Source organism: Crinia signifera, chromosome 11 (assembly GCF_055691185.1).
Source record: "Crinia signifera chromosome 11, ASM5569118v1, whole genome shotgun sequence".
NCBI classification, from domain to species: Eukaryota; Metazoa; Chordata; class Amphibia; order Anura; family Myobatrachidae; genus Crinia; species Crinia signifera.
In genome coordinates, this window is record NC_139227.1 from 58,398,688 (window position 1) to 58,411,633 (window position 12,946).

At 46.3% G+C, this 12,946-nt stretch overlaps 1 protein-coding gene across 2 annotated transcripts in view; it reads left to right on the forward strand.

The window, feature by feature from the left end:
- Positions 1 to 12,946, forward strand: part of COQ9 (coenzyme Q9) — a 62,962-nt gene that overhangs the window by 163 nt on the left and 49,853 nt on the right. Inside the window, exon 1 of one of the 2 annotated variants that reach the window (XM_083163887.1) lies at positions 38 to 131. The exons of the other annotated variant lie outside the window; for it this stretch is intronic. The gene's annotated coding sequence lies outside the window, so the exon portion shown is untranslated. Of the gene's footprint in view, positions 1 to 37; positions 132 to 12,946 lie in introns of those variants that run through there. 2 annotated transcript variants of the gene reach the window in all.

Sequence of the window (12,946 nt, forward strand, 5' to 3'; positions counted from 1 at the left end):
AGGAGGGGCTCTGCACGGAGGGGCGGGCACAGGGGGCAACATGAGGGGGGCAATGCCCCGGATGTAGCTGCCAGCCAGTATCTACTCACTGCTTCCAGAGAGGTCAAACCTCCCCAAATCTCTACTTCACTGTATGTACTGACACCCCAGGACATGTCCCTTCCCCCAATTCATAATGTTTCCCTATCTTACCACTGACACACCAGGACATGTCCCCTTCTCCGATTTCTAAGCTCCCCCTGTCTTACCCCTGACACCCCAGGACATGTCCCTTCCCCCCCCCCAATTCCTAATGTCACCTTATCTTACCCCTGACACCCTCAGGACATGTCCCCTCCCCCCAATTCATAATGTCCCCCTATCTTATCCCTGACACCCCAGGACATTTCCCCTCCTCCCAATTCCTAATATCCCCCATATCTTATCCCTGACACCCCAGTACAAACCTCCCAACTTTACCCTCTCCAGGAGGGACACATTGCTCTGCTCCTGCACTTTCTTAATATCACCTATATCAGTGGTAGCCAACCCTAGCCCTCGAGAGCTACCAACAGTTCACATTTTCCAGACAACCTAGCTGCTGCACAGCTGCACTCATTAATCACTGACACGTTTTAAAAGATACACAGATGGAGCTAATTAGCTCACTTTTGATTCTGTGAGACCTGCAAAACATGCACTGGTGGTAGCTCTCGAGGACTAGGGTTGGCTACCCCAGACCTATATGTAGGGTGACCAACTCATCCCTTTAATCCGCGACACATTAATTACACAGGTTCTGTGGCTGGTTTTAACTGCCACACCTCAAGACTCCATTTCACCTGGTTTTAAACTGCCACAGAACCTGTGTAATTAATATGTGTCCCAGATTAAAGTGATGAGTAGGTCACCCTACCTATATGGATATAGGCCAGTGGTTCCCAAACTTTTTGAATCACAGCACCCTAGAAGAGCATCAAAAGATTTTCACGGCACCCCCTAGGCCAAATGTTTATTATTAAAAAAAATATTAAATTGTGTTTATATACTTCATCTTCGGGGTCGGTTATGTGGTGAGGGGCAATATTTGCGGATGCGGTACAGCTATCTCTGGCGTAGCGAGGTAAGGGTGCAGCTGTCTCTGGCGTAGTGACGTACGGGTGCGGTATAGCCGTCTCTGGAGTAGAGAGGTACGGGTGCAATACAGCCTTCTCAGTAGTAGCGACGTACGGGTGCGATACAGCCTTCTCAGTAGTAGCAAGGTACGGGTGCGATACAGCCGTCTCTGGAGTAGCGAGGTATGAGTGCAATACAGCCGTCTAACGCTGGGTAGTGAGTGGGAGAGTGAGCAATCCTGCAGCAGAAAGGTAAACTTCTTGCTGCTGCTCCCAGTCAGTTAGGCTCCTCGCCTCCAGGCCAGGAAGCTCAGTTTTTTCAGTGCTGGCAGGAACCAACATGCACCTTAGAGAGGGTCTGCATTATACAGCCTTACTTTTTAAATCTTTAATTTTTTATTTTATTTTATTTTTTACACTAACAATGAAGTCAGTGACAGGGTAGCAGTGCTGGGGTCTGTCAGACACCTGTGCTGCTGCTCCATCACCCATGCCCAGCAGCCGCACACCACTCCTGGGTGCGTGACCGTTGCATAGCGGCTGTAGCAGCCCGGCGTGGGGGACCGCTGACAAGCGGACAGATGGTTCGCCACCCCCTCCCGCTGGACCACTAGGGATACAGTGTGTCTATTTAAACTGCCTGTTTTAGTGAGAAGACTTAAATGTCTTCCAGGGAAAGCAGCATCTGTGACACTGGGGCCCCTGCATTGATGTCTTGTACATCATGTAATGCTGGCCTATCCCCACTTGACTACATAAACAAGGTTTTATGCCAAATCTGTCACAATGCGCAGCCCACATCTACAGCCTCCTCTAAGTGCCTGCTTGGGCCAAGTCCCTTACTCAAGTGATGGCGCAGCTAGTAGATAAGCTCTCATCTGCATCGTCCCTGCATGCTGCGAGGCCATCCACTTCTCCAGCATTATCCCCCTCCCCCTCGCTTTATCTGCATCTGTCTAGGGCATCCCCCCAAAAATCTTATAGGGTAAGACTGATAGCCGCAAGGCTCCAGTCAGGGGTGCCTCTTCCCTCCTGCCCCTCATCCAGCAGGATACTGATTCGGAGAATGAGGATGGGCAACTGGTTCACAACAAGGATGATGATGACGGATGACCCCTCCAGGGGGGAAACCTTGTCACGCATTGATGTGGTGGCCTTGATAACTGCGTTAAAAGATGTCTTGAATTTACAGGACACTGCTGAGCTGCCCAGGTCCTCAGCACCGACTTTTTAACATCCTAAACGTCCTAATCCTTAGAGGATAACCTTTTGGAGGCCTGTGAGATGCCCAATAGGAAATTTCCGCTTCCTAAACCTTTTGCCACCCTGTACCCCCTCCCTCAGGAGGATAGGGTTTGCTGGGAAACCGCCCCCAGGGTGGACAAACATGTCGCTAGGATTGTGCAATCCTTTACTCTCCCTATTCCAACCACAATGTTATTGGATTGCGCTAAATCAATGTATCATCATACCAACACCCAACATTAGTAATGATTAAAACAATTCATATATCGTTCTTCTTGTGTCCAGCACAGGCATGTATTTACAATGAGATGCACAGTCTGTTGTAAAGAATGATCTTTTATTTAAAAAGATGGTACTTGTGTACTAGCACGGCGCCCATCGCATCGCAGACCATGCGAAGGTATGCGATGCTATGCGACGCAATTGGCACCCGATGGTTTACAATTTAAAATTGTATATGGCATACGATGCAATGTAATTTTAAATTGTATAAGCACCCTAATGGGGGCTTACAATGTTAAATGCACCCCCAAGCCACCCCCACTATGAACGTGAACCCGAAGCGTGGTCAGCGCAGCGGTACGCGTCCTACGACCTTTTCATACCCCCACTATCCACGTCAGCGTGGAGTTGATTTTATATAGTGTGGCGAGCCACCGAGCCCGAAGCATGTCGAGCGGACGTGGAATACATGTAAAGTATGTAAATACATGTAATACATGTAAAGCTGTAATACATGTAAAGCTGTAATACATGTAAAGCTGCGCTCGCCACACTATATAAAATAATCTCCACGCCGATGTGGATAGTGGGGGTATGAAATAGTCGGAGGACGCGTACCGCCTCCCCTTGCCACGCTTCGGGTTCACGTTCATAGTGGGGGTGCATTTAACATTGTAAGCCCCCATAAGGGTGCTTATACAATTAAACATCGTATAGGGGGCTTATACAATTTTAAATCGCATTGCAGTGCATCGGGTGTATGCCATGCGATTATATGTTGTGCTACCAAATATCGTGGGCGCCGTGCTAGTACACAAGTACCACAAAGATACCTGACATGTTTCGTCAGAATGAGTTCAGCCAGAAATGAGAAGGCTGCTATATACTACATTGTGGTCCCTTTGGGAGAATTCTCACCATAGAAAAGTTATATTACTTGCTGTTTATTATCCAGCATAGATGCATATTGGGCTCATCCACTATTTTAGTCTAAAGGTCCTCATACACGTTCCGTTTATCGGATCCGTTCTGTACTTATATAGCACACGTCGCATCACATGCCTTGTGCATGCATTGCGCATGCAATGCGATGCGATTAAAAGCAAGTACAAAAAGTATGTGCAGCACATACTTTTTGGGTACTTATGTAGTATCTGGGCTGCCGATTTTGTGATTGTATGCCTTACCTTAAGGCATACAATCAGATGCGATGCGATTCGATGCGATTTTGCATAGGATTCAATGTTAAGAAGGTCCTGTTCATTTCCCCACTATCCAAGTGGGCATAGAGTTGATTTTATATAGCGTGGCGAGCGCAGCGAGCCACCGAGCCCGAAGCGTGGCGAGCGAACACATATTTCTTAAAAAGTATTCTGTGTCCCCTCGCGGGGCTCGCTACGCTGGCCACGCTTCGGGCTCGGTGGCTCGCTACGCTCGCCACAGGTTTATATCCAACTCCATGCCCACTTGGATAGTGGGGAAAGGAAAAGGACCCCTTTTTCCCATTGAATTCTATGTTAAAATGGACTCAGACCATTTTAACATTGAATCCTATGGAAAAATCTTGACCATCGCATCGCATACGATTTGGTCGCATGCGATGCGATCCGATTTCTAAATCGGACGCCCAGATACTACATAAGTACCACTTTTTGTACTGTACGATGAGATGCCGCTGGAGGGCGCATCTCAAAGTACAAAACGGACGGACCGTGTATGGGCACCTTTAAGTCTGATATTTTTTTTTTAAACAAAATCATTATAGAAAGCATTTCTCAATGCCTGGATCCCAATCACTTGATCCATGATTTGTTTTTACCCCTGATGAAGTCGTTATGATACATTGATTTAGCGCACCTTGATAAAGTTGGTGTTTAGTGCAGTGAAATGCGTCTTTGTTTACTCCAGATCTTTGACCAGTATTGTTGGACTCACCTGCTGATTCTTCTGACCACTTGGTCTTTGGCTCAATCCACCTGGTACTAATGGATACAATTTACTGCAAGGTTGTAGGTGGGCTTCAGTCAACATCAGCCACTCCCTCGGACAGCTTCTAGGATAATATGCCGTGTAGACTCCATTAAATAATCAGGACTGCTGCTATTGTGTACAGTGCAGGTTATATAATTACCCAACCTTGGGTCAATTTATCTACTTTCATGATCTGGATAACCTTGCTGTTTGTTTTTTATTTATTTTATCATTATTCTCATTTGTACCAATGAATTAGGTAATTTTTAATTACATTTTGCCAAATTAAAATCATATTTTAATCGTATTGATTCACCTATTTCTATCATTGGAGCGCTGCTTTTCTTTTTGTTTTTTCTTATTGTTATCAGGGGACTGATATCCAGCAGCTGCTTTTTGAGGCAGCAACTCGTGAGTTAAGGGCTCTGTGGTTTTTTTAACCAAGTGTTAATTAACTATTGTTTCCACTCTCCTATTCCAACCCTGGCTTCAGCTTGTGCAGCCAAGGCCATGGTGGAATGGACTACCACCCTTGCAGCTACTGTTGCAGAAGGGGGTAGTGCAGATGACCTGTTGCCTACTATTGATATCAGGCCGCACTCTATTCGGGGGAGGTTGCACTTGATGCAGGTATCTTTGTGGCTACGCTCCTTGAAGGCGGACTCTGACTCTACGAAAACTCTAGAAGCAATTCCCTTTTGAGGGTTTCTTCTTATTTGGGTCGCAACTATAGAAAATGATGGCTACGGTGGCTGCTTCCAAGGCAGCTTTACTACCTTCCACCCCTACTCCACGTCCCTGTGTGGCTTTCCAGTCCATTTGTTTCCAGGGCAGGGGATATTCCTTAGCAGGAACCCAATCCCAGCCTGCCAAGTCCTCCAAGGGCAAACATCCCTGGGCCTCCAGGTAACTTGACTCTAAGCCAGAGGATAAGCCTTCAGCATGACAGGGCAGCACTCCACCTGGGGATCTTAGGGTGGGGGGGGGTCGCCTGCTGTGGTTCTCAGATGTCTGGCGGGAATCCACAACAGATGCATGGGTTTGATGTGGTCTGCCAAGGCTAATCCATAACCGTTCGGCGGCGTCCACCAAGCTTGTTCTTTTCCATAAATTCTCCATGGGACTCGGAAAAGTGCAGAGCTCTGAAACAGGCCATCCAGAAGCTCCTGTGGTCTGGGGTCATAGTTCCAGTCCCTGAGTCTCAGAGAGGCACAGGTTTCTACGCCAGCCTCTTCTTGGTCTGGAAGCCCAATGGGTCATTCCGATCAATCCTCCATTTAAAACTGCTCAACAAATCCGCCCTAAAAAATTCAGGATGGAGACCTTACGTTCCATGGTTCTTGCCTTACAACCAGGGGACTACATGGCATACCTGGACATCCAGGACGCGTACATACATATCCCCATCAGACTGGAACTTCGTCGGTTTCTGCGTTTTGCACTGCAGGACTGTCATTCCCAGTTTCAGGCTCTGCCCTTCGGCCTGTCCACAGCACCTCGGGTGTTAACGAAGGTCATGGCAGTGATGGGCAGCAGACTGCGCAATCAGGGGATCTGGATACTGCCATATCTCGATGATCTGTTGATCCTGACTCAGTCGACGGAGGTTCTCCATGCTCATTTGGCCATGGTGGTGACAGTCCTGGAACGTCACTGCTGGATGATAAATTGGCCCAAATCCTCTATGCTTCCAGCACAATCCATGATCCATCTGGGTGCCCACTTGGATACAGTTCATCAGCGGATATATCTGCCAGAGGACCGTCGTGGGACTCTGCAGTCCCGGGTCCGGCCTATCCTCTGCCTCAGGCGGGTATCCATTCATGCCTGCATGAGGGTCGTGGGCTCAATGGTATCGACCTTCGACATGGCGGAGTATGCGCAGTTCCACTCGCTCCCTCTACAATGGGAGATCCTCACCAAATGGTCAGGATCCTACTCTAATATCCGGTCCCACCTGATTATCTTGTCATCAGCCGCATGGATCTCCCTGTTCTGGTGGCTAGACCAGAACCTCACTGCGTGGAGACGGTTTTGGGTTCACCAGTGGACTCTTCTCGCCACAGTCGCCAGCCAGTGCGGTTGTCGAGTGGTGACTTCCGAAGTATCTTACCAGAATTCCGGCTGTCGAACAATATCCTCGAACTGAGGGCATTCTTGCGGGCCCTTGGCCTGCGGAACCTTGGCTCTGAGGTCGCACTTTGCAGGTACAGTCAGACAATGCTCCGACGGTGGCTTTTAGCAACCACCAGGGGGGCACTCAGAGTCAGGCGGCAGAAACCTCCTGCATCTCTCAATGGTCAAAGGGGAAGATTCTGGCTCTCTCAGCGATCTTTATCCCAGTGGTCCTTAATTGGGAAGCGGATTTTCTGAGTCATCAGATTCTGGATGCCAGTGAATGTGCACTCCAGACTCAGGGGCTTGAAACACTCTGGAAGCACTGCGCCAATTTAATTTGCATACCTTAGGCTGAAGGACATGCAACAATATGAGAATAAAAAACAATTATTTATTTTGTATATAATGAACACATAGGGCGATATTCAATGAGGCTGATTCGCCAGGTTTTTATGGCGATTTTGTGCTGTAAGGCGAATTTCTGACTAAAACGGTGAATCACCCTATTTAGTGACCAGATGGCGAATACATTTCAAGGTTTTTTTTTGCCATGATTCACCGAGTAGCAATCGCTATCTTTTTATGGTGAAGTGGAAGGTGAACTTTTAAAATAAAGTGTTTTGTTTTTTACAATTGGTGTCAAAAAATCAGGAATTTTATTCTGAGGAGGGGCATGCTATTTTTATTCATATATATATATTTCATATTTAATTTAAAAAAATATATATATATATTTTTTTTTTACACAGACCAGCCAGCAGGAGGCCGGAGCCGAGCCGCTCATTACATATTCATATATTCACTTCACCCGATCATTACATATGCATGATCGGGTGTAGTGAATATACCCGGTCCCCTGCTGGCACCCCCGGGGGGCAGCCTGTGCTGCTTGGCACCCGGGGAGCCCACCTCCCCCCCACATACGTTCTGGGGCAGGCAGGGAGACTTCCATCTCCCTGCCTGCCACCGTCCTCAGGCTCCCTGCAGCGTCCGCCGCAGTAGCTCAAATTCGCCAGTCAGGGGCAGCGAGCTCCTGACTCGTTGAATACCGGAGCCGGCGAGGCTCCGGAACGCAGCAAGCAGTGGCGAATGTGCAGCAAATCCTAAACAGGATTCGCTGCACCTCGCCGGTATTCACATTGAATACCGCCCTAAGCATAAAAATCTATTTTTCTGAGGTGGCCACCTAATGGTTTAAAAAAAGGAAACTTCTTGACATTAATCATATATCTAAAAAACTTTTATATAGTGCAGTATATATGGATGAATAAAAATAAATTCTAAATATTGTAATATAGATGACGTCAATTTGGCTTATCTAGATGGTAAATAGATTCCAATGTTTATTGTAGGGTGCACTTTTTGCACGATGTAATTAGTCCACCAAATGTCTGATGTATTATAAATTGATGATTTAGAAAGTACTTGCCGTGGATGAAATGAAAAAGATGTCTGTGTTGTGCTACTGGAGAACAGATACTTTTGTATCTGTAGGGGCACCTGTAACTGAGTAGCTTTGTCAAGCTGCAACCGGAAAAAAGGGTGTGTCAAACTCTTTGGAAAACATTTTTAAAAGAGGTAGTGGTTGCGCTGGATCAAGAACAGTATAAAAAACCCTGTAATAATAGTAAATATTTAAAAAGAGTGCATTTATTAGTACATATTAAAAATAAAAAATTACGCAATAATAATTGTGTAAAAGCTCAAAAAAACTGAATGTGGCAAGAAAACAACTGCATCCAACAGTTAGGAATATTGGTAACATCACCTCATTAAGTGCAATGTCCCTCTTTTTGGGCCCAAAAGAGTTGGTCCGAGTGATATACAATGACCCTCTATGGTGCTTCCTCCAATTGCATAGTGGGGTGGCGTTACTCCATATGTTGGAATATCTGAAGCAGAAAGGTTGTTAGTGGTCCCAGTGAGGCAGAATTGAAGAGGTTGCTTTCCTCCAAATGATGTTTGATGCCTTGTGGGGAACACGAAATGTGGGGACAGCTCGGATTTCCAGTATATTGTGCAGGGCACTGTGGGTGACTGATACCTGATGTCTGGATATGCAGCGTTGATGAAATGGGGTGCCAGTAACCAACGCATTTCGCTGCTATCTGCAGCTTTTTCAAGGAGTGTTGTGCTGCTGGTATCCGCTGCAGTGCCGGGACTCGACACATGCAGCAGGGGTCCACACGGTCTGGAGCTGGCTGATGGAACACCGAGGGATAATGTTGCATCTCACCGTGCCGCAGATGGTACAGCTAGGTGGAGAGCACATGATGATGGTAAAACAGGTGACGTTGTGTCTCTCTCACCGACAGCTTCACAACTTCCCTCGCTGCTCCAGACTACATGCGATGGACTGCGCTCCCAGCAGCTGATGAACAGGTGAAGAAGAATTATCCGGCAGTACAATCAGTGGTTGTGGATTGAAGTAAAGGTCCAAATGGATCAAATGATGCTGCACAGTGTCCTTATATTAGATCCTTAGACACAGGGCTTGCATGGTAGTCGCCCTGTCAGCCCAGTGGCCGTTTGCTCTGATATACGCCTTTCCCCCGATCTCGCTCCTCAGAGTTATCTGCAAGTTGAAGGTGGAAGGGGGCACATTTATCCTGGTGGCTCTACATTGGCCCAGATGGATCTGCGCTATCTATAGCCCCTCTGATTCGTCTGCCTCTATGTCCAGACCTGCTCACTCAAGGTCCGTGTCTACATCCGAACCTGCAGCGTCTGGCTTTGATGGGGTGGCTGTTGAGACCTCCTTGTTAAGAGCCAAAGGCTTTAACTCAAGGGTCATATCAGCTAAGCTCAGGGAAAGCAAGCCTTCTTCGGCTGGTGCTTACCATCGCATCTGGAGTGCTTACTTTTCCTAGTGTCTCGCTATTCAATCCCAGGATTTACCATTTGGCCAGGATTCTATCGTTCTTTCAGAAGGGTTAAGAGGCTGGATTACGCTTGTCTTCTTTAAAAGTACAAGTTTCAGCTCTATCCATCCTGTTCCGCAGGAAGTTGGCATTATTGCAGGATGTCTGCACTTTCCTGCACGTGTCCTGCGTATCCAACCTCCCATTGTTCCGCCGGTTGCTCCGTGGGATCTTTCACTGGTCTTCGGGGCCCCTCGTTTCAACCATTAAGGTCGGTGGACCTTTTTTGGCTTATCTGGAAAACCGTTTTCCTGTTGGCAATTGCTTCGGCCCGCAAGGTGTCTGACCTGTCGGCTCTGTCCTGTCACTCACCTTTCCTTATCTTCCATCCTGACATTCTCACCTCCCCAAGGTGGTGTCCAAATTTCATCTCAATCAGTAGATTGTGGTCCCTGCCTTTCAGCGACATGATGCCTCTCAAGAGCAGCATTCCCTCGATGTGGTCCGTGCTTTGCGCATCTATGTGCGCCGCACTAAGGCGCTCTGGAAATCAGACTCTCTCTTTGTCCTCTACGGATTTCAAAAGAGAGGTTGGCCTGCTACAAAGCAGACAATTGCCTGCTGGCTTTGATCTTTCATTAAGCAGGCATACTTGGGCACCTACCTCCTGGTTCCTGAGGGGGTCCAGGCTCTTTCCCCGAGGTCTGTGGGTGTGTCTTGGGCTGTTAGGGGCAGTGCAATAGCAGAGCAACTTTGCAAGGCAGCGACTTGGTCGTCCGCCAATACCTTTCTGCGATTGTACCCGTTTAAAACTTTTCCCTCCCAGGACTCTGCGTTTGGCCAGAGTGTACTGGTTGCAAGACAGGCACGTCCCCACCCTTAGTTGCCTGTTTTAGGACGTCCCAGCGTTAGCCCTGTTGCCCCTGATGTGTCCTGAAGAATAAAATGAGATTTACATTTTTCTTCGATGACGTCAGACAGAGGCCACAGGGATCCCTCCCTGCCACGCCTGCTTCAGTTGTGTTAAAAGTAGTAGTTCCTTTGTTGAGTGTACGCATGCATTGGTTCCTCTGTTGAGTGAACTTGCATGTGTTCAGAATGTGTTTCTGTATGGTGTTTCTCTTCCTTCTCTCGTCTCCTGCCTTGGCTTGTTGTTAAAAACTGAGCTTCATGGCCTGGAGGCGGGGTAGAGGAGGGGAGGAGCCTGACTGTCTGGGAGGCAGCAAGAAGTTTAACCTTTCTGTTGCTGGATTGTTCGCTCACCACTCCAAATACCCAGCGTGAGCCCTGCGGCCCCTGACGTCTTCGAAAAAAGAGATTTTACAGGTATGACCTAAATCTCGTTTTCCTGCAGCTGCTCTAAAATATGCTGTACCTGATATATGTCAGTACGGATGGTGTAATGGTTAGCATTACTGACTCACAGTGCTGAGGGGTTCGATTCCTACCATGGCCCTAACTGTGCTGAGTTTGTATATTCTTCCCATACTTGCATAGGTTTCCTTCCACAATCCAAAAATATACTGGTAGGTTAATTGGCTCCCAACAAAATTAATCCTAGAATGTCTGTGTGTGCATGTACTGTACATGTGGTAGGGAATATAGAGTGTAAGCTCCACTGGGGCAGGGACTGATGTGAATATTCTCTGTACAGCGCTGCAGAATATGTGTGCGCTATATAAGAAACTTAATAATATATAATATATATTATTAATATAATATATAGTGTTCATTCTAGCAAATAAAAAAATATATATATAGAGAGAGAGAGAGAGAGAGAGAGAGAGAGAGAGGAGAAGACGGCACTCACAAGGACTTTCAAATGTAATAATACACCAAGCTTTGGTTTGTATTGCCAACGTTTCAAATCTTATTGAAAGATTTTTCGTCAGGGACACAAGTACATACAGAGGTGCTTACCTTTATACCAAGTACAGACAGTGAAGCTCTCCATTGTGCCCGCCGCCGTCAGCGTGTAGTCCCCTATTGACGACGTCATCACCGTCTCTACAGTGTGACTCACTGGAACGCAGGAGTGCGGAATTGTGCGCTCCACCTGGAGCCGCTCATTCCGCAAAGAGATCTGTGTAGCCATCACCGGAGTTAAAGTGGTCATCTGGGTGGATTATACACTGCACTGCACGTGGGTCTATATGGAAATAGAGGTTTTGGTGAATAACTTTATGTGCAACATAAAAAGACTGACAAATGAAGCAGACATTTACATATATAAGACATCAAAAGGATCGCAATAAATCCATTATATCACTATGCTAATAAGGACATGATATATGCAATAAATAAGAAAAGCAAAAAAAATGTTGATGGTTAAATGAGAACTATATCTAGCACATCAACAATGTCAGAAGAAAGAGAAATATGAAAAAACGAGAAAAACCACTGCAAAATAAAAATTTTTGCAGAAAAATACTGTTCTCTTAATACTACTCAAAAAAAATGTTATGTCCAGAAAAGATTTCTAGTGATTACTCTTAAGAAAATATTAAGTGTCCTAATAAAAGGAACTCCACGAAAGATGCTCGTTGAGGCCCCTTGGCGACACTGTGTCAAAGCGTGATATCCAAAGTGCTTCTTTTTGTAGAAGTAATTTTGCTCGATCTCCGCCTCTTCTGGGCATCTCCACATGATCAATGATCTTGTATCTCAATTGGGCAAGTGAATGTCTCGCTGATTTAAAATGATTTGCGACGGGCTGGTCCACGTCCTTTCCATCAAGGATCTGGCGAATGGCATGTCGGTGCTGATTGGCCTCTCCCTGAAGGTGCAGACAGTTTTGCCTATATAGGCTAGTCCGCAGGGACATTTGATAATGTAAATAACAAACTTGCTCAAGCAGTTAAGGACATATTTAAAGGCCACTTTTTGGCCCGAGTGAGGATGTGTGATGAATTGCCCTGTTTCCATATGGCCGCATGTTGTACATCCAACATATTTATAGCAGCCATTCTTTTTGGTCATAAAGTGTGGATTGATAACAGGTTCTGTTGTGACGTCATTTCGGACAAGCCAATCTTTCATGTTTCTTCCCCACCGTTGGCAATTCAATACTCTTTTTGACTTAAAGATTGGGAGGTTGGGATCCGTTGCGACAATTGGCCACATTTTTTTGATAGTTTTAGACACCACCTCACTTGCTGTGGTGTAGTTGTTGACAAAGGGTACTATCTCTTGTGTCTTCTTTGGTTTAGTTTTAAGACACTCTTCTCTGGAGATGTTTAAAGCTTTGTTTTTAGCAATTAATAAATCTTTATTAGAGTATCCCCTTTGTAAGAATTTTATTAATAATTGATCCATCTGATTTTCTACTTCCTCATTGTTGCTGGTAATCTGTCTTATTCTTAGAAATTGAGAAAACAGCAGTCCTCTTTTCATGGCATTTGGATGGTGACTGTTGTAATGTAACTGGGTGTTCAT